Source organism: Lissotriton helveticus, chromosome 6 (assembly GCF_964261635.1).
Source record: "Lissotriton helveticus chromosome 6, aLisHel1.1, whole genome shotgun sequence".
NCBI lineage: Eukaryota > Metazoa > Chordata > Amphibia > Caudata > Salamandridae > Lissotriton > Lissotriton helveticus.
This window is the reverse complement of record NC_136067.1, coordinates 362,941,110-362,962,487: the sequence shown is the minus strand read 5'-3', so window position 1 is coordinate 362,962,487 and position 21,378 is coordinate 362,941,110. Positions and strand designations below refer to the sequence as shown.

Here is a 21,378-nt window from a genome sequence, read left to right as displayed (position 1 = left end):
TGGAAATCATTGGCCTTTTGGTACATGCACGTTCCGTGCAGAAGTTGACGTTGACAGAGGCTCAATCTTTGTTGGGTCATCTCAATTTTGCCTGCAAGGTTGTTAGAGCTGGTAGGACTTTTTGCAGAAGGTTGGGTTTCTCGATGTCTGGTTTGAAGCTCCCTCTTCATAGGCTCAGGGTGACTGCACACATGAGGGCTGATTTGGAGGTATGGTCCACGTTTTTGGCAGATTTCAATGGCATCCCCCTTTGGTCACTAGGTGAGGAATTTGTGTGGCAATTACAGCTTTTTTCTGATGCATCTGGGGCCCATGGTTTTGGTCTTTTTTGGGACGGGAAGTGGTGCGCTGAAAGATGGCCTGCAAATTGGTTTGCGCAGAAGAAGAGCATAGCTTTCTTGGAATTTTTTCCCCTCCATGTAGCCCTCAAAGTATGGGGTCCTGCTCTGGCCAACAAGACGGTCTTATTCAATGTGGATAACAAGACAGTGGTGGATCTAGTGAATGGACAGAAGGCTAAAGACAAGCATGTTTTAAATCTATTACAGATATTCATGTTGGGGTGCTTAACATTTAACATTGTCTTTAGGGAGAAACACATTGCAGGCTCATCTAATGACATTGCGGATGCACTATCTCGTTTTCAGTGGGAGAGATTCCGTGGTTTGGGGCCCGGAGCGGACTTGAGAAGGACCCCCTTTCCCTGCGACCTTTGGAGTTTGGGGATCTGACAGCTTATCAGCTCATCGAGAATTCGTTAGCACAAAGCACCAAATTGGCTTACAGAAGAGCATGGCTGGAATTTTTAGGGTCAGGTGCTATTTTCAGAATTTGTACTGGTTTGGGTTGCCAGCAGCGTAGAGATGATGTGGTCCATTTTATTATGCTTAACATTCACAAGAACATTTCCCCTACCACTATTGCTGGAAAATTGGCAGGAGTTGCAGTTTATGGGAAGGCATTTTGGGGATATGAGCCCTCAGCAGGAGAGATGGGAAAACGCATACTTCAAGGATGGGCGAAAGCAAGGAAAAGGGTGGCACGTCATAGGGAGCCCATTTCACTGCAATTGCTAGCTAGAATTCTCACAGTTCTGCCGGATATTTGTTTTTCTGTTTTTGAGTTCCATTTGCTAAAGTAATGCATGGTTTGGCTCTTTTTTGGAGCGTTCAGGGTGTCGGAGCTTTTGGGTTCTGCCACGCAAAATGATCTGAAGGTTTCTGATGTTTCCAGATTTGCTTCTTACATTGAAATTTTTCTAGAACAATCAAAGACCGACCAAACCTGCAAGGGTGCCGTAGTTACTTTACAAGCTATAGGTGGTTTGTTATGCCCTTTACGAGCCTGGTCTGAATTTTTGGAAGTGGGAGGTGCAGTGTCTTTGTTTGTTTTTCGCCATTTCAATGGGTCCCTACTTACAGCACCACAATTGTTGGCAATCTGTAGGAAAGCATTGAAAGTCATCGGTATGAACCCAAAACAATTTGGTACGCATTCCTTTCACATTGGGGCTGCCTCTGAAGCGTCAAGGTGGGATTTTTCTTTTGGGGATATTAAAAAATTGGGGAGATGGTCTTCAGATTGCTTTTTACGTTATGTTAGAAGTTTAGAACATATAAATTAAGTTTGAGAATTTAATTGTTTTTTCTTTGCAGGTTTGCGGTTACAGTGCAAGCAGGTCTGGCTTATCGGTCATTCATTTCTTAAGTGGGCGGCCACGCAAGCGGATAAGCGTCATTTCGGCAGAAATTTAGGTTTCTCTTCTACAGCAGTGGCCCTGTCCTGGCGGGGACAAAGTGGAATGAAGTGGGGTCAATTCTTGCCTTTGATGGGGGAATGTGATCGTAACAATATGCCAGGCATTCTTTTGCTTCACTTAGGAGAGAATGACTTAGTTCAGCTTTCGGGACTCGGGTTATTAATCGAGATGAAGCATGATTTAGAGATTTTTATGAAAAATTGGCCAACAACCATAATCGTATTAACGGCGCTCATGCCTCCGCGCATTTGGAGAGGGGCAGAGAGAACACTGCGGTGGAAAGAGCCCGCAGGAAGGTGAACCGGGAGATGCAGCGTTTCTGCTTCCTTAATAGAATTGCTTGGCTGGTACACGAAGAAGTCACGTCTATGGATTTCTATTTCTTCCGGCATGATGGGGTTCACTTGTCCTTTATGGGAAACAAAATGTATTTACTGAATATAAAAGACATGCTCGCTGGACTTTTATGCATTAACCCATGGTGTTGATTTTTCTTTAGACTGTTACAGCGACAGTAAGCCTTTTGTTTTTTTCCAGGTCATAATGTTGGACAATGTTTTTTAACTCATGCTTAGTTTTTTCTCGTTCACTGATGCACTATTGTTGAGACTTTTCCCACCCGTCCTTCCTTATGCATTCCCTTTTTCTCCCCACCCCCACCCCAACTACCCCTTCACTCTCTTTTTTCCTTCCTTTTTCTGGCACAGGTTATAGTTTTCAAATTTTGCTAATAGGAACAATCCTAGTTTTTATTATGGAGTCTCTTTTTTCATCTGTTTACAGTTGATATGTTTTCAAATGTTATGCCTGTTACAGCAACAGTGTAAAAGGTTTTTTTTCCAGTTTTTTATCGCACTTGTGAGCTTCATCTAATAAAGATTACACTGTTTGGCGACAGCGTTTTTCTTCATATTGTACATACTAGGCAAATTTTTGACTATGGGCTTTGAGGGGGGGGACAGGAAAAACGCCTGTGATGGGGTTTTTCCTGGTGGCAGATTTGGAGGAAAGTAAGACAGGCAGGAAGGGGTTGGGGGCATTAGGATCAGGGTTCGGCAGAGGGAAGCAGGGGAGAGAAGTTGGAGACAACAGGTAGGCAGGAGACTGAGTTAGGCGCTTTGGGAAGGAGGTAGGAGGTACAAGGGGGGGAACTAGTGGTTAGGGGGTCAGGGCTTAGGGGCCTGGGGTGTTAGTTTAAGAAAATGTTGTGTATAATTTGTATGCATTTATTATTCTGCCTACCTGTCCAATAAAGCGTTCTTTTACCCCATTTTGGTGTGAGGCGTGGTTATTGCCCGATGGGCTCCTGGGGGTGACACGCGCAGAGTGTTCACCCCCGGGAAGATTCGGGCAAATGGTACGCCCCGGCCGCTTGGGTGACGCGCCGCTGATTAGACAGCTGGCACACGTCAAGGGAGGCTGCTCGAGCGTCGTTTCTCGCCTGAGGCAAATTCCTCAGAGGCAGAGACGGCGTTTTTTCGTGTTTTTGCCCGCCCTCCCGCCCACTTATGTTATTACTATGCTATGGGTTTGTATATTGATAAGCTTTGCTCATTTATGCCAATGTATATTTATGCATTATGGTGATTGTCGCTTGGACAAGTGGTACATTTGGAGGAAAGTAAGACAGGCAGGAAGGGGTTGGGGGCATTAGGATCAGGTTTCGGCAAAGGGAAGCAGGGGAGAGAAGTTGGAGACAACAGGTAGGCAGGAGACTGAGTTAGGCGCTTTGGGAAGGAGGTAGGAGGTACAAGGGGGGGAACTAGTGGTTAGGGGGTCAGGGCTTAGGGGCTTGGGGTGTTAGTTTAAAAAAATGTTGTGTATAATTTATATGCATTTATTATTCTGCCTACCTGTCCAATAAAGCGGCTTTTACCCCATTTTGGTGTGAGGGGTGGTTATTGCCCGAACACAGAGTCCTTTTCCTTCTCTGCCCGCCTTGAACGTCCAAGGCTTATCTGTAGGCCTTAGGCTGCAGGGGAGCAGTGTCCCCGGCAAGCGAGGGTGAGGGGCCGGCCATTTCAGGTAAGGGAGCTGTCCAGGGCATCCTGGGCTGATTCCCAGCATCCCCTGGCTGCCAGGCTTTCTGGCCAGCGGGCTGGAAGCAGTGCGCAGGAAGGGGCGGGCATGCAAATACTAGAAAGAGGACAACGAGGGTATGCTAAGTGACGCCTAATGAAGCGACAGCCGAGAAGGACTCTGGGAGCCGGGAGAAGGCCCGAGGCCGGTGTCTCCTTTCCACCGGCACATGCTGAGCTCTTGCTGGGAGTCAGAAAAAGAGGCGACAGGGCGGCCAGCGACAGTGCAAGGGAAAACCCCGGTCCGGGTCAGCCAGGTGGATTTCTTCGGGAGGCGTTCATTCTGGCACCATTTTGGTTATCGCTCCCGGCCTATTGGCTAAGATCAGGTATAGACTGATGTGCTAGGGGTGAGAGACGACGCCTGAAACCCTAAAGGGCTGGGCCTGCGTTCTCTGGCTCGTCCGGAGCCAGGCTGCGTCCAGAGGGGTGAAAGGTCGCTACTTAGATTTGCCTTTACCTGTGGGGCTGGGCCTTCGCTTCCTTGCTTGTACGGCTGCGTCACCAGGCGGGGTAGTCACGCGGAGGACGTATTTACAAGCTGCTCAAGTATTTCCAAGGAGGATGTATTTACAAGGAGGACGTCTTTACCTACGGTGCTTGCCCGGTCCCGGCCGCCCCCACTGGGGCCTGACCGGCACGTCGCTGCCCAGGAGGGTCTTGAAACAAGGAGTGGGTGATTTATGTGAGATTATTTAGGCGGCCAGCAACTGCATAAACATTGTTTGCAGGGTCACCGGTGCCGCCAAGAGGCCTGTGTTAGAGGGGCTGACCACCCGCATTTCATCAAGGGGGTGTGTTCCCTTGTGTGTTTAGACTTTGGCTGGGCCCCCGCGCCGCCCTCCTCCTAGTGGCTGCACTGTCGCTAGCCCCCTCTTCACAGAGGGAGGAGGAGCGGTTTCGGAAGATTCTGCTTTGACTTGGCAGACGGCTGTTTTCCGAGATCCAGTAGCGAGATCTCCTGACACACTTACAGTGTATATTTCGAGGTGAAGCCTGCACCGGGGGGGGGGGGGCTTCTATCCTCTGCTTTTCTTCTTGATTGCCAGTACGAAGGAGCGCCTATAGCGCGCAGGCCATGGGCTGCTGTTTTCACCATTCGCGGAATGCATTACGGACTAATTTGCATGTGCTTTTGAAAATTAAGTGCATTACGAGCAGGGGCGGCTGCCTGCTTGCCAGTACTTTCATTAGGACTTTTTCTTTGATGCCTCTTGGGGTGCAATCTTGTTGCCACGCTTGCTCCATTAACCCCTTAGGAGCTTCCTGATTTCTTGTAATTTTGGTGATACATTACATTGCGAGCGGTGGCGGCTGGCAGCTCGTACATATTTTCTTTGTGGTTTTTCTGTGGTTTCATTTCTGGTTTTTCTTGCCATCAGGTTTTTACACTTACTCCTTTCCCTCACCACGGAGCTTGACGCATTTCTTTTTTCTCGTTTTTGGGGGCTCCTCCCCCGGGCTGTGCAGGCATCAGCATGGCTTATTCACGCATGACAGGGAATACAAGGGGCTTTGATTTCATACCTAACACGGTTCGTGTAGAGGTTAGTGAAGTTCATAAAAAAAGAGAAAAATGTGCTTTTTTTGGTTGACAATATTTTCAAGAAAGAATGTAAAATCATTGAACGTGCTGTTGAATGCATACAAGATTTTTTTTACCGTGGTATTTTTGATGTCACATTTTCTAGCGAATCTATTTGTAATGATTTCTTGCAATGTGTAGCTGATCGTCAGGACACCCCGCCCTTTAGGGGTCTCACTGACACGTCAATGTCTGCTCCAAAAGAGGTGACCCTGGTGGTCCATATGTACAACCCTTATGCAGACCACAGGCTGATTGAGGTGTATTTGAACCGTTATTGTGATACCATTTGGGGTGGTCACAAAATTCACAACCTCTGTGGGATATGGAATGGGAAACGTAAATAGGCTGTCTCCTTTAAAGAAGATCCCGCTGGTATTGGAGGTCTGGCGCATCCACCACAGACCTTCACCTTAGGGTCAAATAAGGGGTTGTTGGTTTATTCTGGACAGCCTGTATTTTGCAGGCTCTGCCAGCAATTTAGTCACGCCAAGGAGCAATGTTCTGGTATGGCATGCAGGAATTGTTGAGGCCTCGATCACAAGGCCCAGGACTGTGTGGTACCCAAAAAATACAACCTCTGTGGTGGTACGGATCACTTGTTCAAGACCTGCCCTAAGAGTAAATTTCCTTATGCTTCTGCTGCTAGTGCGCAGGGTCCTCCACCTCCTGCCGCAGCCCCGAAAGATGCAGGGCCACCTCCTGCCACAGCCACGCAAGGTGCAGCTCCTGCTTCTGCTACTGTCTCGGATCTTAAGGACTCTGCTATTTTAGGAGTTATAGATGGTATAGAAATTAGAAGATGTGGTCCAAAGCATGCGTCAGGAGAAGAAGAGGAGGGGGAGGAGACTGATGCTGCATATGGCATAGACCCTTTCCCCATTGACTTAGATTTACAATCCCTGCAGGAGGCCGATGCAGAAAAAGAACGAGCTGAAACCTTACGCCGTAAGCAAAAAGCCTCAGGTAGAAAGGCACTACGCGCCAGTTTATCTCAGTCAGAGTCTGTTGTGGTTCTAAGTGATGTTGCTCAGGCACCTTTAACATCTACAGCTTCCCTTTCGGAGGTACCGGACACTGTTCCGTCGGTTATTTCTCCCACGGTGCTCCCACCTCTTAAGTCACAACGTATGGTGAAATTGGTGAAATTGGTGAAAAGGTCAGTTGAATCCCCTGGGTTGCGAGCGGCCCCACCTGTTTTGTACCGCTTGTGGTCCAGGATCAGGCATCGCCCATGGATCACAGTGGACGGGTCACAAATAAGAGGAAGTCCCGTGCTTCACAGCAGGTGGTAGACTCCACTCCTTCTACGCGCTTTAAGCGCCGTGTTTCCTCTCTGGATCGCTTTTCTGGAGGGGGGGTATGATGCTTGATTTAGAGGGTACACCTGATTTGGAGGCCCTGTTCTCGGCATCCACTCTCCAGGGTACTGAGGAGCAGCCTTTGTGTGAAAGTGATGTTTCAGGGGTTACCCCTTAAACTGAGTGTCATTATGGTAATTATTTTTCTTTTATGTATCATGGCTCTTTCCCTTGCCTCCTATAACGTGTGAGGTATGGGGACCGATTTGAGTAGACGTACAGTTCTGGATTACTTTTCTCACACCACTTATGATGTTATTTGTTTACAGGAATGCTATATCACTTATCGGATGAAATATTTTTCCTTTCAGCACTATTGGCCTCATGGGCCCTCAGCCTGGTCTGGGGGCGCAAACAAAAATGATGGTGTTGTGGTTCTTTTTAAGAATAAGCACTGGCAGATCACAGAGGAAAAAGTCCTCTGGCCTTGGCGTGCTCTGTTGTTATCAGTCTTAATGGATGGTATTCCTTTTAGGTTATGTGTTATCTATGCTCCAGCAACTAAACCTGAGAGAGAGCAGTTGTTTAATGTTTTAAAACCTTTTCTTGCAGGTGCTACTCCAACGCTCCTTGTGGGCGACTGTAACTACATTTTACATATAAAAGATAGCCAGGGTGCACAGGTCACTTACACTTTGGATGTCACCTCAAAGTTGCTGCTGTCTCCTCTTCACGATTTGGATTTTTACGATATCTACCGAGAGCACCATCCTCTCGGGGTAGGCTTCACATGGGAGGCGGCTCATAGAAACGCCCGCTCCTGCCTGGATTTTGTGTTGGCCTCCAAGACCCTACACACAAACAGTTGTGGTCTTACCAGGGTTCTTTTTTCTGGTCACAAAGTTTTGAAAGTTGGTCTCACCATTCCAGGTCAGCCTCAACGAGGTCCTGGTTTTTGGAAACTGAATAATGACCTCTTATTAGATGATGTTATTTGTGAAGCGTATGCTCAACGATACCGTACATGGTCAAAACAAAAACATAGGTTTCCGAATATGTATAACTGGTGGTGTTGGGTTAAACACAAAAGTAAACTTTTCTTTCAAGAACAAGGAAGGCTCAAACGAAGGGTTGAATGGGCTGCCTTCCAAAAATTCCATTGACGCCTTATTCTTCTTAATCAGCTGGGTGAGGCGGGCAAAGATGTCAAGAACGAGGTTCGGTTGGTCACGCTGGCTATGAATGATTGGTTACAACGTAGGAAGAAAGCAACAATCTTTCATTCCAGGGTTAAGTACTACCAAGAGAACGAAAAATGTACCTCCTTTTTCTTTAAAAAAGCTAAAACTGCCCACAAACTTCTAACACAATTGCGTGATGACCACGGGACTGTCTTGCAAGGAGTGGACCAATGTCAACAAATCGCATTTGATTTTTATTCCCGTTTGTATGCTTTACCACAACACCCGTCTTCTGTTTCCGACCTTGAAGAATATTGTTCGGGACTCGAGGGTGGTCTTGATGCAACCCAGGTTGACCACTTGGAACAGCCATTTGATGGGAAGGATTTTCATGTTGCACTTCAATCAGCCCCCAGGAGGTCTAGCCCAGGCCTAGACGGACTCACTTGGGAGTTTTATAGAAAGTTTTGGGAGCTTTTATGTATCGATTATATGGCTATGATCAATGCTGGGTTTTCAAATAACCTTTTCTCTGCAGATATCTCTGTTGGGGTGATCTCCCTAATTTTTTTTTAAAAAGGGGATGAAACATCACTGAGTAATTGGAGGCCCATTACCCTCTTGAATGTTGATTATAAGTTGATGGTAAAAGTGTTGGCACAACGCTTTCGATCAGTTATGCATACTTGCTTACGTCCGGATCAAGCTTGTGCTATCCGCGGGCGTACTATAGTGGATAGCCTACTCACCTTGCGAGATACCCTCTGGTATAATCAAGAATGCACTCTCCCTTTGGGTATTCTTAGCCTTGATTTCCACAAAGCCTTTGATAAAGTATCACATGATTTTTTTTTGGGTGTTAAAAACGATGAAAGTTCCTCCTACATTTATACAAAAGATACAGGCTTTTTACAACGGTACTTCCAGCAAAGTCAATATTAACGGTCATTTACTGCTACCTTTCCCATCCTTTCTGGGGTGCGTCAGGGGTGTCCTATGTCACCCATCCTTTTTGTTTGTGCACTGGAGCCTTTTTTTATGCAAACTGTGGCAGGACAAAGTAATTAAAGGTGTTTTTGTTCCAGGAGGTTCAGGGATTCAGCACAAAATTGTGGCGTACATGGACGACGTGACTGTATTATTTGCCAATGCTGCCTCTGTGCGAAGAACTCTGTTGCAGGCCTCTCTTTTTCAGTCCCATTCTGGTTTGGGTCTCAACATGGGCAAGAGTGTTTGCTACACTACAGGTCCTTGGGATTGGCTGGCTAATATACCAGTACTGGTTACTTCCGCACCTATTAAAATCCTGTGAGTCTACTTTGGGGGACAGAGGTATGAGGAAAAGAATTGATCTGACCTTCAGGCAAAGTTATTGAAAAAGCTTTCTCTTTGGTCCATACGCAAATTGACACTTGAAGGCAAAATCTTGGTCATCAAAGTTGTTTTATTTCCCTCGATATTGTATCTAGCTATGGTTTTTCCTCCCAAATACCGCACTCTCCAGAAGATACAGAAAATGCTTTTTACTTTTTTATGGAACTCCCGTATGGAAAAATTGAGTAGGGATAAAGTATGTAGACACTGGCGTAATGGAGGTAAAACTTTACCTGATCTTAAAAGTTTTTTATTGTCTAAATTATTATGTTATGTTGTGTCACGCACTGAGGATGATCTACGGTCTGTCCCTGCCTTATTTACAAAGTACTTTTCTGGGAGCTACATTACGACGGTTTGGACTTCATGCTCCGTCCAATTGTTTTCCTTTGGCCCATGAAGCACCATCATTTTATAAAGACCTTTGCTCCTTTTTTCAGACTTTGGACCCTGAAACTTTTGATTGGGATATTTGTATTCACCCCACCAGGTTGAAAAATGAACTTCGGAAAACAGAGCAACCGATCCTGTTGGGCATCTTGTCTGAGGCTCAGTCCTTGCTAATCTGGAAAATGGTGGGTCACAGGGACATTACCCACAGTCAACGTGACTTGGCTTGGATGGCCGCGCAAGGCTGCCTTCCTGTGAAAAGTTTTCAACATCGGCAAGGTTTGGCACATGCTCATGTTGTAAATAATTTTCCTGAATATATATATATATTTTCTTATTCAATCTTTATTTCGGCCATTGGCCATCAAAGATATGCAATAAAACACATACAATTACTATAAAATCAACATTCATAATTAATCAATACACAGTTAGCAATATAAAACCTCCAGATTGTTAATGCTAAAATTTCATTTAAAAGCTGTGGACCTTACGATTGCAAGGGAGCCTGCATTTTCAAAATACGGTTGCGAGTGTGCCAGACATTGGTGAGGAATTTTGCAAGTGCAAACACAGTTAGGCTTGTGGCATCATTTTTTAGAATTCTGTACATAGGGAGGTACTCCCTACCACCCAGATTTCTAATCAATGGAAGGAGCCAATTCTTCCTCGCTGCTTTATAGGCTGGACAAAACAACACCACATGCAAGTCGCTTTCCTCCGCGGCAGTACAGGCCGGGCACTGCTTAGTGGAGGGGGGTGTTGACCAGGAGCTAGTAAAAGATCGTAGGGGCAGCGTGCCATATCTCCATTGGAGAAATAGCTTCCTGGACAACACGGGGGAGATATCGTCTAGAACCCTCTCAAACCTGTACAAGTCCTTACTTTGTACGAATACAGAAGCTAATGACCCTTCACCCTGACTGTCTATTGTCATAGCTAATTTCTGTTCATGATATGCATTGGCCAGGGCTCTCTTGGAGATAATCAGTGAGGCATTAGCGGAATTAGACCAGAGGTCAGGAAACCCCAATGTCGTACAGGTATTTTGGATATATTTTATCCAGGGGATCCGGAGCACGTTCGGGTGGGTCAATAGCTCCCTCAATTCCGCCCTATAGACAGAAAGATCATCACTACTCCATAGCCTCCGCCAGAAAGCTATGGGTCTCAAACCTAGTTCGTCCGCTATAGGTCGCAGACCCAGGTCCAGCCTCAAAGGGAGGAGGGGGGTGCTGGGCGGAAGTGCGGCAATCTGTCTGATGAAATTGTTTTCCGTTAGGGACAGACTACGACAAGATGTATGTCCCCACAATTCCGCCCCATACATGGTCGCACCCCTGGCCTGTGCCTTGTAGATCTGTATAAGCGATCCCAGCGGACGATAGGAAGAGCCCTTCATCATTCGCGCGATGCCCCCTGTCGTCTGTACCAGTTTGAGGTTAGCCCTGTTCTGATGTGTTCCCCAGGACATAGTTTCATTGAGAGTCACACCGAGATATTCGAAGGTGGACACTCTCTCAAGCCGTGAGGCGCCCAGTAGTGGATTCGGCCGTAGTTTTTGGCTTGGGTTCAAAACCATAAACTTTGTCTTGGCCGCATTGATTTCTAACCCCCTATCAGTGCAAAAGGCCACAAATGAGTCGAGGATCCTCTGTATCCCCATTGGGGTTTTGGACAGCAGCAGGGTGTCATCTGCAAACATAATTGCAGGCACCCTGCTGCCGTTCAACCTGGGGGCGTCAGTGTGTTCAGTGGCATTTAGGTGGGCGATTACCCCGTTGACGAAGAGGCAGAACAGGGTCGGTGCCAGCACACAGCCCTGTCTCACCCCTCGGTCAATGGGGAATTTGTCCGTAAGTGCCCTGGACCGCCCGCACCTTACTCGAGCGTAGTTGTTATGGTGTAATCTCTGCAGGATTATCAAAATGTCCGGGGGGACGCCCATCTCTGCCAGAACGCTCCAAAGTTTCCCTCTGGGCACCAGGTCGAAGGCGGCCCGCAAGACCACAAAGATTGTGTAAAGGCTGCCGCCCTCGAGTAGTACTGTCCTCCAGTATATGATGTTCAGTCGAAAAGACCTGATCCACTGTGGAGACCCCCTTTCTGAAACCCGCCTGAAAGGGGCTAAGGGCGCCCACCTCTTCTGCCCAGTCCTGGAGCCGATTCAGCAATACCCTACCGAACAATTTCTGTGCCACATCAATCAGGCTGATAGGCCTGTAGTTGGCTGGGAGGAGAGGCGAGCCCTTTTTAATATATATATATACTGTGGACCACTTCAAAAGTATGGTTTACTTTGGAACATGTACATTCTGTATTTGTACCTTTATCTACTCAAAAAAGGTTTTTGAAACAAAAAAATCTGTTCTTATCAGTTTAATATCTGATACGTCCTCTATCTGGGGACCATATATTAAATTGATTTTTGGAACAGGGAGATGGAATAGGAGCTTGCTCTGTCCACTCCATGCATCAACCTGGTATTGCAGTACCTCCAGGAATGGTGCACTTCCCCACCCGGGGAAAACAATGCTGTTGAAAAATAGACGAGAAAACGAAAGTAGCGCTTAACTACCAAACTATGTAAAGTGTTTGCGTGTGAATAAAAGCAAACTGGGCACCGTGTCTTGCCTTATTTATGTATTTATTTGACTTATTTGCCACTTTGCGGCACCCGGGTCGTGCGTTATTTATTTATTTATTTTCCGCATTTAAAAAATAAATAAAAATTCTTTCTTTTTTTTCCCCTTCTACATCCAGACGCTGCACTTTGAAAAAAGACAAACATCGGAAAAAGACTATATTTCCAGCAGCAGAGTTTCATTGGTTTTGGATCCATTTCACTGGGGAACGAATGAAAGAAGGTTCCCAGCAAGTCAGTAGGAGGGAAGCAGGCTGGCTGGCTAGCAGAGAAGTGGACACTGCCCTTGGCTTCACTGAGCAAGAAGAAAAATACAGAGTCCTTTTCCTTCTCTGCCCGCCCCGCCCGTCCCCGAACGGTTATCGCTTCTCGGCCTTTCGGCTAAGATCAAGAGTAGATCACTTGATGGCCTCAAGAGGGAGAACGGTCAGCTGAGAAGTTTTCATTGCACTTCATGTGGCAATGAAACTCTCAGCACGGTTTAATGAGATGACGGTAACGTGACGAGAAATGACAGCAATGTCATACGTTTTTGGTAGCCGGAGGGCTGGACTGCTGGGTGGCTCACTGTGACGTCCTCGAAGAACGGCGGGCACGAACAGCATGTGCTGTAAGGCTAAGTGCGTATTGGTTCCCCGCTTTCAGCTGGGCCGGTGTGGCAGAGTGGCCGGACCTGCTGACTGAGGGTGTGACGGGTAAGACAACAAAAAAAAATCGCTTGGTTTGGTGCTAGAAGGCTAGGGGTGACTCCTTGATCCCTGAAGGGCTGGGCCTTGTAATGTTCGTGGACTGCGAGTTAGCAGTCCAGTTGATCACGCACGTATATGCGGGTGTGATACGTCGAGGAGACCTTGGGAACCGGTCAGCGCAGACTTTGGGCACCTTCCAGATGGAAGATATATGCTTGTCATAATCGATGACTTCACCAAGTATCCCAAGGTGGAAATAGTAACAACACTCCCCGCCAAAGAAGTCATAGAAAAGTTTGAGAAAATCATCGCCACACACGGCATCTTCGAGCGAGTCAAGACCGACAATGGACCGCCATTCCAGGGGCAAGAGTTTGCAGATTACCTCAAGGAGTAGGGAATTCACCACCGGAAAGTGATCCCCCGGTGGCCTCAAGCCAATGGGGAAGTCGAGAGGTTTATGCGCACTCTCAACAAAGTCCTCTGGATTGCCCACGCGGAAGAAGCCCCATTAGAGAAGGCTATATACACGTTCCTGAGAGAGTATCGGCTCACGCCCCACCGCACTACGGAGGCAGCCCCAGGCCCGTCAGCAATGGGAAGGATAGTCCGAGACACAATCCCCAATCATCATACCTGGGCTCCAAACAAAGTAAACTCCCGATAAACTCTGATCAACAGGAGGCGATCGAATGACTACGCCAGTTTCCGACGCAGAGCAAAAGAACCCTCCATTCGGGAGAGAGATCAAGTCTATGTGAAAGACAGATACCCCGGGAGCAAGTTCAGGCTCCCATTTGAACCAAGACCCTGGACAGTCACGTGCCGGACCGGCACCATGGTGACAGCCCAAAGGGGTGGAGAAACCGTCACGCGAAACGTCTCCTTCTTCAAGAAAGCCACCCCTCAACCAGGAGTTCAACCACCAAAAAAGCTAGACCAAGAACACCGAACTCACCGGAAGGAAACAACAATCTGCCAGGAGGTGAACAAGGAACGCAAACGAACAGCCCACCAGCGGGTCCCCTGGCCGTGGGAACGCCAACTACCACCAGCCTTCATCTTCCTATCGAGCCCCGGCCTGCTGGAACACCACAACCAGAAGCCCCGCGGAGAGCACTATTCCGCGGAGAGGCCGCGGGCTATGGACTGAGGAGGAACCCGGCACCGTCTTCACAACTGGCAGACTTTGCTGTGGACTGAGACCAAGATGACCAGCCACCAGACTGGTAACAGGCCGGACGGCTATTTTCGTTAATCTTATCAGTGCAATTCTGCATAAGGAAACTCACGTGACATTTATGTTTTTGTCAAAATAAAGGTTAAAAGGAATGTAACGTTCGTGGACTGCGAGTTAGCAGTCCAGTTGATCACGCACGTAGACGTGCGTATACGCGGGTGTGATACGTCACACCGCGTACCATATAAAATAAAGGAGGCGTGGCCCGAGGTTAGTTCGGACCACGCGGATCAGCACACTGGTGTCCCGGGTCCATATGTTGTGCGCAGCGCTAGCGGCCCTGCGCATGCGTGCCTCGAGGCACGACAGGCCTGCAAACTCTGGCATGACCGGAGCCAGGCTGCGCTACTAGGGGTGAAAGGTTCTGCTGGCACACTAATATTACTTGCTCTGCCTGACTACGGGGGCTGGGCCTTCGTTCCCTGGCTTGTCCGGGGCAAGGCTGCGTCCCTACGCCGGGTGGACAGGTGGACGGAGCATACGGGGCCACTAGCTTGCTTCTAACGCTAAGGGACCGGGCCTGCGGCACCTGGCTTGACCGGGACCAGGCTGATCTCCCCACGGCTGACGGGCATCTAGCTGTCATCCCCCCAAGGACGACGCAAATACGGAGGCGCTGCTTACAGCACACGGAGGAGCTGCCCACAGCGCTTTTTAAAGACCCCGGCCTGCAATCACTGGGCGGCAGAGAAGAGCGGCGAGAGCAGGGGGGCCCTGACCCCAAGACCGGATCGTGGCCCTGACTGGTCAACCACGTTGCACCACATTAAGTGGCCCGAACCGGACGCAGTGCCCGTAGTGAAGTTTGCTCGTCACCCCACCCCCTTCCCTGGCTGCGCTGCAAGCGCTGGCCCCCTCCTCACGGAGGGAAAGGGAGGGGGAGCAGGAAAGCCTCATTCCTGAAAGCATCGAAATCGTCGCATTCCCCCCCTGCTGCCTGCTATTGGTAGGGGGGGTCAAGAACAGAGGTAAGACTGTGCCTTCCCACCACCCCAGAACTTCCTTCATCCACTCCCTTGGCACGTAGATAAGAGACATCTGCAGTCAGAGTGACAACGGAGGGCTTCTGCCTTTCATTTTCTAAAAAAATTTGCATTTTTTCGGCCCCTCAGCCAATCCCAGAGCAGCGGCAGCGGCCATCCCACGCAAGGCTCCCGATTTCGCTTTCATTCTCTCAGGCTGCTCGATATTTTTCTGACTGTCTGATCCGAAGTTAACTATTTCCGGGGCCCCGAGGGGGCTCGTGCTTTGAAGCCACGATGGCGTCATATTCCCGGATGGCTGGGAATGCAAGAGGCTTCGATTTTGTGCAGAATTCCATTAGAATCGAAGTGGAAGAGGGCTACAGGAAGGAAAAAAATGTTTTGTTTTTGGTAGAAGATGTACTGAAAAGAGAGTGTGATGTAGCTGAGAGATCGATTGAATGTAGTCAGGATATCTCCAATAGGGGGATCTTCGATGTTACCTTTTCTAGTGATTCAGTTTGCCAAATGGTTTTAAGAACTGCATCGGAGCATGGGGATACTAAAGTGCTCCATGGTCTCACTTTCACACCCATGTTCGCCCCAAAAGAGGTCATCCTTATTGTGCATATGTACAACCCCACACTGACCCACGCCTTATTGAGGTTTTTTTTGTCTAGGTATTGCTCCACTATTAGAGGGGGCCAGAAAATCAAAAATATTTGTGGTATATGGAATGGTAAGCGGAAATACGCAGTTGTATTCAATGACGACCCGAATGGCATACGGGGCTAGCACACCCACCCCAAACTTTCACGCTTGGGGCAAACAAAGGTTTTCTTGTTTATTCGGGATAGCTCACATTCTGCCGCATCTGCCAACACTTTGGGCATTCTAAGGAGCAATGTTCTGGTCAAATCTGTCGCAATTGTGGGGACACAAACCACAGGGCGCAAGATTGCCCGGCGCCAAAGAAATGCAATCTGTGTGGTAGTGAGGAGCATTTATTCCGAATATGCCCTAAAGGCAAGTTTTCATATGCTTCAGCTGCTAGCGCACCAAAGCAAAACCCTTCTTCCCTAGTTACGAGCACTGAGGCTGACGAGGGGGCAGGGGTGACCACAGATGTGCAGCCACAGCCCACGATCTCTGATACTGATATACTGGATATGTTTGATGGCATCGAAATCAGGCGCTATACCCCAAGTGATGATCAGCAAGGGGAGGATGATCATGTAAGTAAGGTGGCCCCTGACCCAGAAAATACGGGCTTTGGGGGGGACTGCTCACCAAGCGTAGTGGAACTAGCAGAGCATGCAGAAGCAGAGATTCTCAGGCAAGCTGCACTAAAGCGTAGAGCACAGCGCGCAGAGAAGGCTATGCACACAGGCTCTCCCCTTGCCAACCCGGAGGGTCAGCAAACACTCAAGTCTGGGGTTGAGGGTTCTGTGCCAGAAACAGCACTGTCCGATGTGGCACAGGCTGGTTCCACAGACAATACATCCTCCAAGGTAGAACAGGCAGTGAGGGACCTCAGACATGCAGCTGAGAAAACTGCCGCTTGTTCGGGAGGGGGCGGCTGCCGCAAAAGAGGAAGGGAAAGGTATGGAACACAGCAGGTGGAAGGAATACACAAGCAACAAAAGTAAAAAAAGGGAAGTTAAACAACCCTCAGATCCAACGCCCACAGTAAAACTGCGGTGCCGCACTAGCTCTATTGATCGCACCACCAGGGGCAGCAGGTTCGCGGCCCTTACGTCCCTCTCGGACACCGAGGAGGGTTTACAGGATGTTGGTAACGCTGTTGATATTGATGAGTGCCAAGTTATAGATCTTGAAAACACACCAGACTTAGCAGCCCTCTTTTCCCAGGAGAATGCTCAGTCCCTGGTGCAGAGTCATGACGGTCAGAGTGAGAGTTCTGAAAGGGAAGAGGTACTTTAAAGAAGTTTTGCACTATGGCAGTACACAATGTTTTAACTTTTCTAATGGCAGTCACTATTGCCACATGCAATGTAAGAGGTATGAACACGGACCTGACTAGGTCTGTAGTACTAGACTATTGTAAATCTGTAAGTGCTAATATCCTTTGTTTGCAGGAATGTCACCTACCTAGGCAGGCAAACTATTCCCCCTTGCAGCAATTCTGGACTGCTGGCCTCTCCTTTTGGTCTGGCGGAACAAACAAGAACGATGGGGTAGTGATTCTACTCAAAAACAAACACTGGCAAGTGCTGGAGGAGAGAGTTTTGGATCCAGGTAGAGCTATCCTTCTCTCCCTTCTGATGGATGGCGCTCCACTCAAAGTATGCAGTGTATACGCTCCTACAAAAAAGAAGGATAGAGAAAGTTTGTTTCATATGCTTAAACCTTTCCTTACAGGTGCAGTCCCAATTCTCCTCGCAGGTGACTTCAACTGTATCCTGCATTGTAAGGATCGGCAGGAATCGCAGTCTGACTACACTCTAGATGCTACGTCTAAACTCCTGACACAGTTGGTTTTTGATCTAAACATGTATGACACCTATAGAAAACACCTCCCACCAGGTACTGGTTTCACGTGGGAAGCAGAGCATGGGCGCGCGAGCTCGCGTCTGGATTACATCTTTGCATCCAAATCACTGATTTCTGATACAAGTGAACTTGAGCCGATCCCATTCTCAGACCATCAGCTCTTGCGCACCTCGCTTACTACCCCGCAGGAACCACAAAGGGGTCCGGGTGCATGGAAATTGAATAGCAATCTCCTAAAAAATGAAGCCATCTGTCAAAAATATTGCACCTGTTACAAGCAGTGGGCCGCAAAAAAAAACGAGTTTTTCTTCTGACTACAAATGGTGGAAAAGGTTAAAGCATAAAACAAAATATTTCTTTCAGGTACAGGGTCGCCTTTTGCGCAAAGAGGCATGGAAGGAGTTTTGCACACTACAGAACCATCTAGCCCTCATGCAGCAGTTGGGGGCAGCAGGTAAAGATGTTTGTGAAGACATCCGGCTTCTCAAGAAAGAAATGAATGCGTGGTTGGTAACAAAGAGTAATGCAATTATGTCACAATCCAGGGTAAAACATTTTGCAGAGGATGATAAATGTACTACCTTTTTCTTTAGGAAATCCAGCGCCGCGCATAAGCTCCTAACCATTTTACAGGATACAACGGGCATTCGCAAACAAGGGGTACCTGCTTGTCAGCAAATAGCACATGATTTTTACAAAGTTCTGTATGATACCCCGCCTAACCCACCTCCACCGCCTGATATTACCGCCTACTGTGAGGCAGCAACAGTGGGCCTTAACAGGGAACAAACAGAATACTTGGGGGAACCTTTCACAGGGGAAGAATTTCTATCAGCACTAACATCCTCTCCCACTGGCTCCAGTCCAGGGCCGGATGGCCTGCCGTGGGAATTTTACAAAACCTTTTGGGATATTCTGTGTGTTGATTTCATGTCCATGGTAACATCTGCCTTTGCACAGAATGATTTCACTGACGATTTTTCCGCAGGTATTATCACATTGCTGTACAAAAAAGGTGATGAGACATCTCTGCAAAATTGGAGACCCATTTCTTTATTAAACACTGACTACAAGCTAGTATCTAAGGTGCTAGCGCGTCATTTTCGCACTGTTTTGGGCACAAGTATCCACCCTGACCAAACGTGTGCTGTGAAGGGGCGCTCCATAGTGGACAGTTTAACCACTATTAGGGATGGTATTTATTATTATACTCAAAGGAGTCTGCCCCTAGGAGTGTTAAGTTTGGATTTCCAGAAGGCTTTTGACCGTGTCTCACATGCATTTCTCTTTGCAGCCCTAGAATGCCTACAAATTCCTGACAATATTTTGCATATGATACACACCATGTAGAAACATGCCAGCAGTGTTGTGAGTATCAACGGTTTCTTCACCCAGCCCTTCCCTATTCTTTCAGGAGTACGACAGGGGTGCCCCTTATCGCCTGCTTTATTTGTATGCGCACTAGAACCATTTCTATGCCATTTAAGAGGGGACAAGATGATCAGGGGTGTCTTTGTGCCAGGAGGAGCAGGTTCCATGGCAAAAGTGGTTGCATACATGGATGATGTTACTATCCTTTGTGCTGATGCTCCAGCGGTACGCAGGGCATTGCTACAAGCTTCCCTGTTCCAGGATGTCTCAGGTTTACGGTTAAACGTAGACAATGTGTTTGTTTGCAGTCAGGCCCTTGGGACAACCTGGCCAACATTCCGGTCCCTCTCACTACAGAACCGACGCAAAATGTTAGGGGTGCTCTTTTCCACTCAAGGCCCAACACCTAAGAACTGGGAGGAGGTGCATGACAAAATGGTCAAGAAAATCTCCTTGTGGTCGACAAGAAAGCTGACATTGGAAGGTAAAGTTCTCGTGATTAAAGCAGTGCTCATACCCCTGATGCTTTATCTTGCCATGGTCTTTCCACCACCCTCACACACATTACAGAAATGCACTAAACTGATTTTTTCCTTTTTATGGGGCTCCAAGATGGAAAAGCTGAGTCGAGTCAAAGTCTGCAAACATTGGAAAAATGGGGGGAAGGGGATGCCGAATGTTTATACCTTCCTGTTTTCAAAGTTGTTTTGCCACACTCTTTCTAGGGTTGGAGATTTATGTCCTTCACATGGGGCAACATTTCGAGCCTTCTCTCTGTTTTCTCCAGCAAATTTGTTGCCCCTAACGCCCTCTGTACCTGTTTATTACAATGACTTGTTGACTTTTATGCGTACTTTGGACTTCAACTCCATACCGAGGGCTGCCTGTAATAATGCAAAGAAGTTCAAGCTGGCCTTGTTGGCAAGTGAGCGACCTACACTTTTGCGCCCCTTCTCAGAAAGACAATCTGCTACAGTGTGGGAGATGGTTGGCCATAGAGGACTTTCGCACAGCCAACGAGACCTGGCATGGATGAGCGCCCATGCATGCCTCCCAATCAAGGACTTCCAGCACCGGCGAAGGTTGACTCCCTCTGCACGATGCCCAAGAAACAATTGCCTTCATGATGAGACTGTGTACCACCTGTTGTGGAACTGTGCCCATGACCGGGCATTTTGGACTCTGTTCACTCCTTTTTGGAAGAACATTGCGAAGATCCAAAATCTATCCTTTGAAATGCTTCTGTATGGTTGGTCATTACCTGTTTCACACATTTTGACAGTATGGCGTATTTTGAACTGTGGTAAAGAGATTCTTTGGGAGGCACGGAACATTTTGCTTTTCAACCACAAGACTCTTAATCCAGTTGCTTGCCGGAACATTTGTTTGGACAAAATGAACACTTATTTCCACATTGACAAAATTTTTGTGGGGACCCAGCAAGCCCAAGCCACATGGCAGATTGATAACTGGAAAGGGTGAGTCACCTGAGCTAATTTTTTTACAAACATACAACCTTTGGGCACCAGGTTTCAAACAGGATTGGCATTTGTATAGGCCAACAATAAAGTTTTAGCCCACTTTTTCCTTTTCAGCATCCACACGCTGTGGGCAGGATTTTTCCTCTCTTTAAATGTTTCATATTATACCGCATCGCTTTGTATTTTAATGGAATTGTCTTAAATTTTTGCTCCATAACCATATTTTGTGAGAACAATTGAGATATTATACATATGTGCAAAGATGTAATCTCTTCATCTCTGTGAACTACCAAAGTATTGTAAAACTGTATATGTGCCTTTACTCTTAATAAAGGTTTTCAAAACAAAAAATCTGTTCTTATCAGTTTAATATCTGATATGTCCTCTATCTGGAGACCATATATTAAATTGATTTTTGGAACAGGGAGATGGAATAGGAGCTTGCTCTGTCCACTCCACGCATCAACCTGGTATTGCAGTACCTCCAGGAATGGTGCACTTCCCCACTCGGGGAAACAATGCTGTTGAAAAATAGACAAGAAAACGAAAGTAGAGCTTCGCTTCCAAACCCAGTAAAGTGGCGCTACTGTGTTTGCATGAGAATAAAATGAACCTGGTCACTGTGTCACTTTATTTATTTATTTGCCGTTTTGCAGCCATTGTGCCATGCTTTATTTATTTATTTATTTTTCACGTTTTCTTGAACTTTTTTTCCCGCCCTTCTCCATCCAGACGGAGGGAGGGGGAATCTCCGAACGTTCGTGGCAGCTGCGTGGGAGTTGTAGACTCGTTGTTGAAGGAATTCTGAT

General features: G+C 47.5%; 1 non-coding gene and 1 pseudogene across 1 annotated transcript; both read left to right on the top strand.

The window, feature by feature from the left end:
• The first annotated feature begins 11,999 nt into the window (after positions 1–11,999).
• Positions 12,000–12,185, top strand: LOC144764335 (U2 spliceosomal RNA). Its single transcript, XR_013596502.1, has one exon. It is a non-coding gene; the product is annotated as a U2 spliceosomal RNA (small nuclear RNA).
• An 8,714-nt stretch (positions 12,186–20,899) lies between these two features.
• Positions 20,900–21,073, top strand: LOC144764349 (U2 spliceosomal RNA; annotated as a pseudogene).
• The last annotated feature ends 305 nt before the right edge of the window (positions 21,074–21,378 follow it).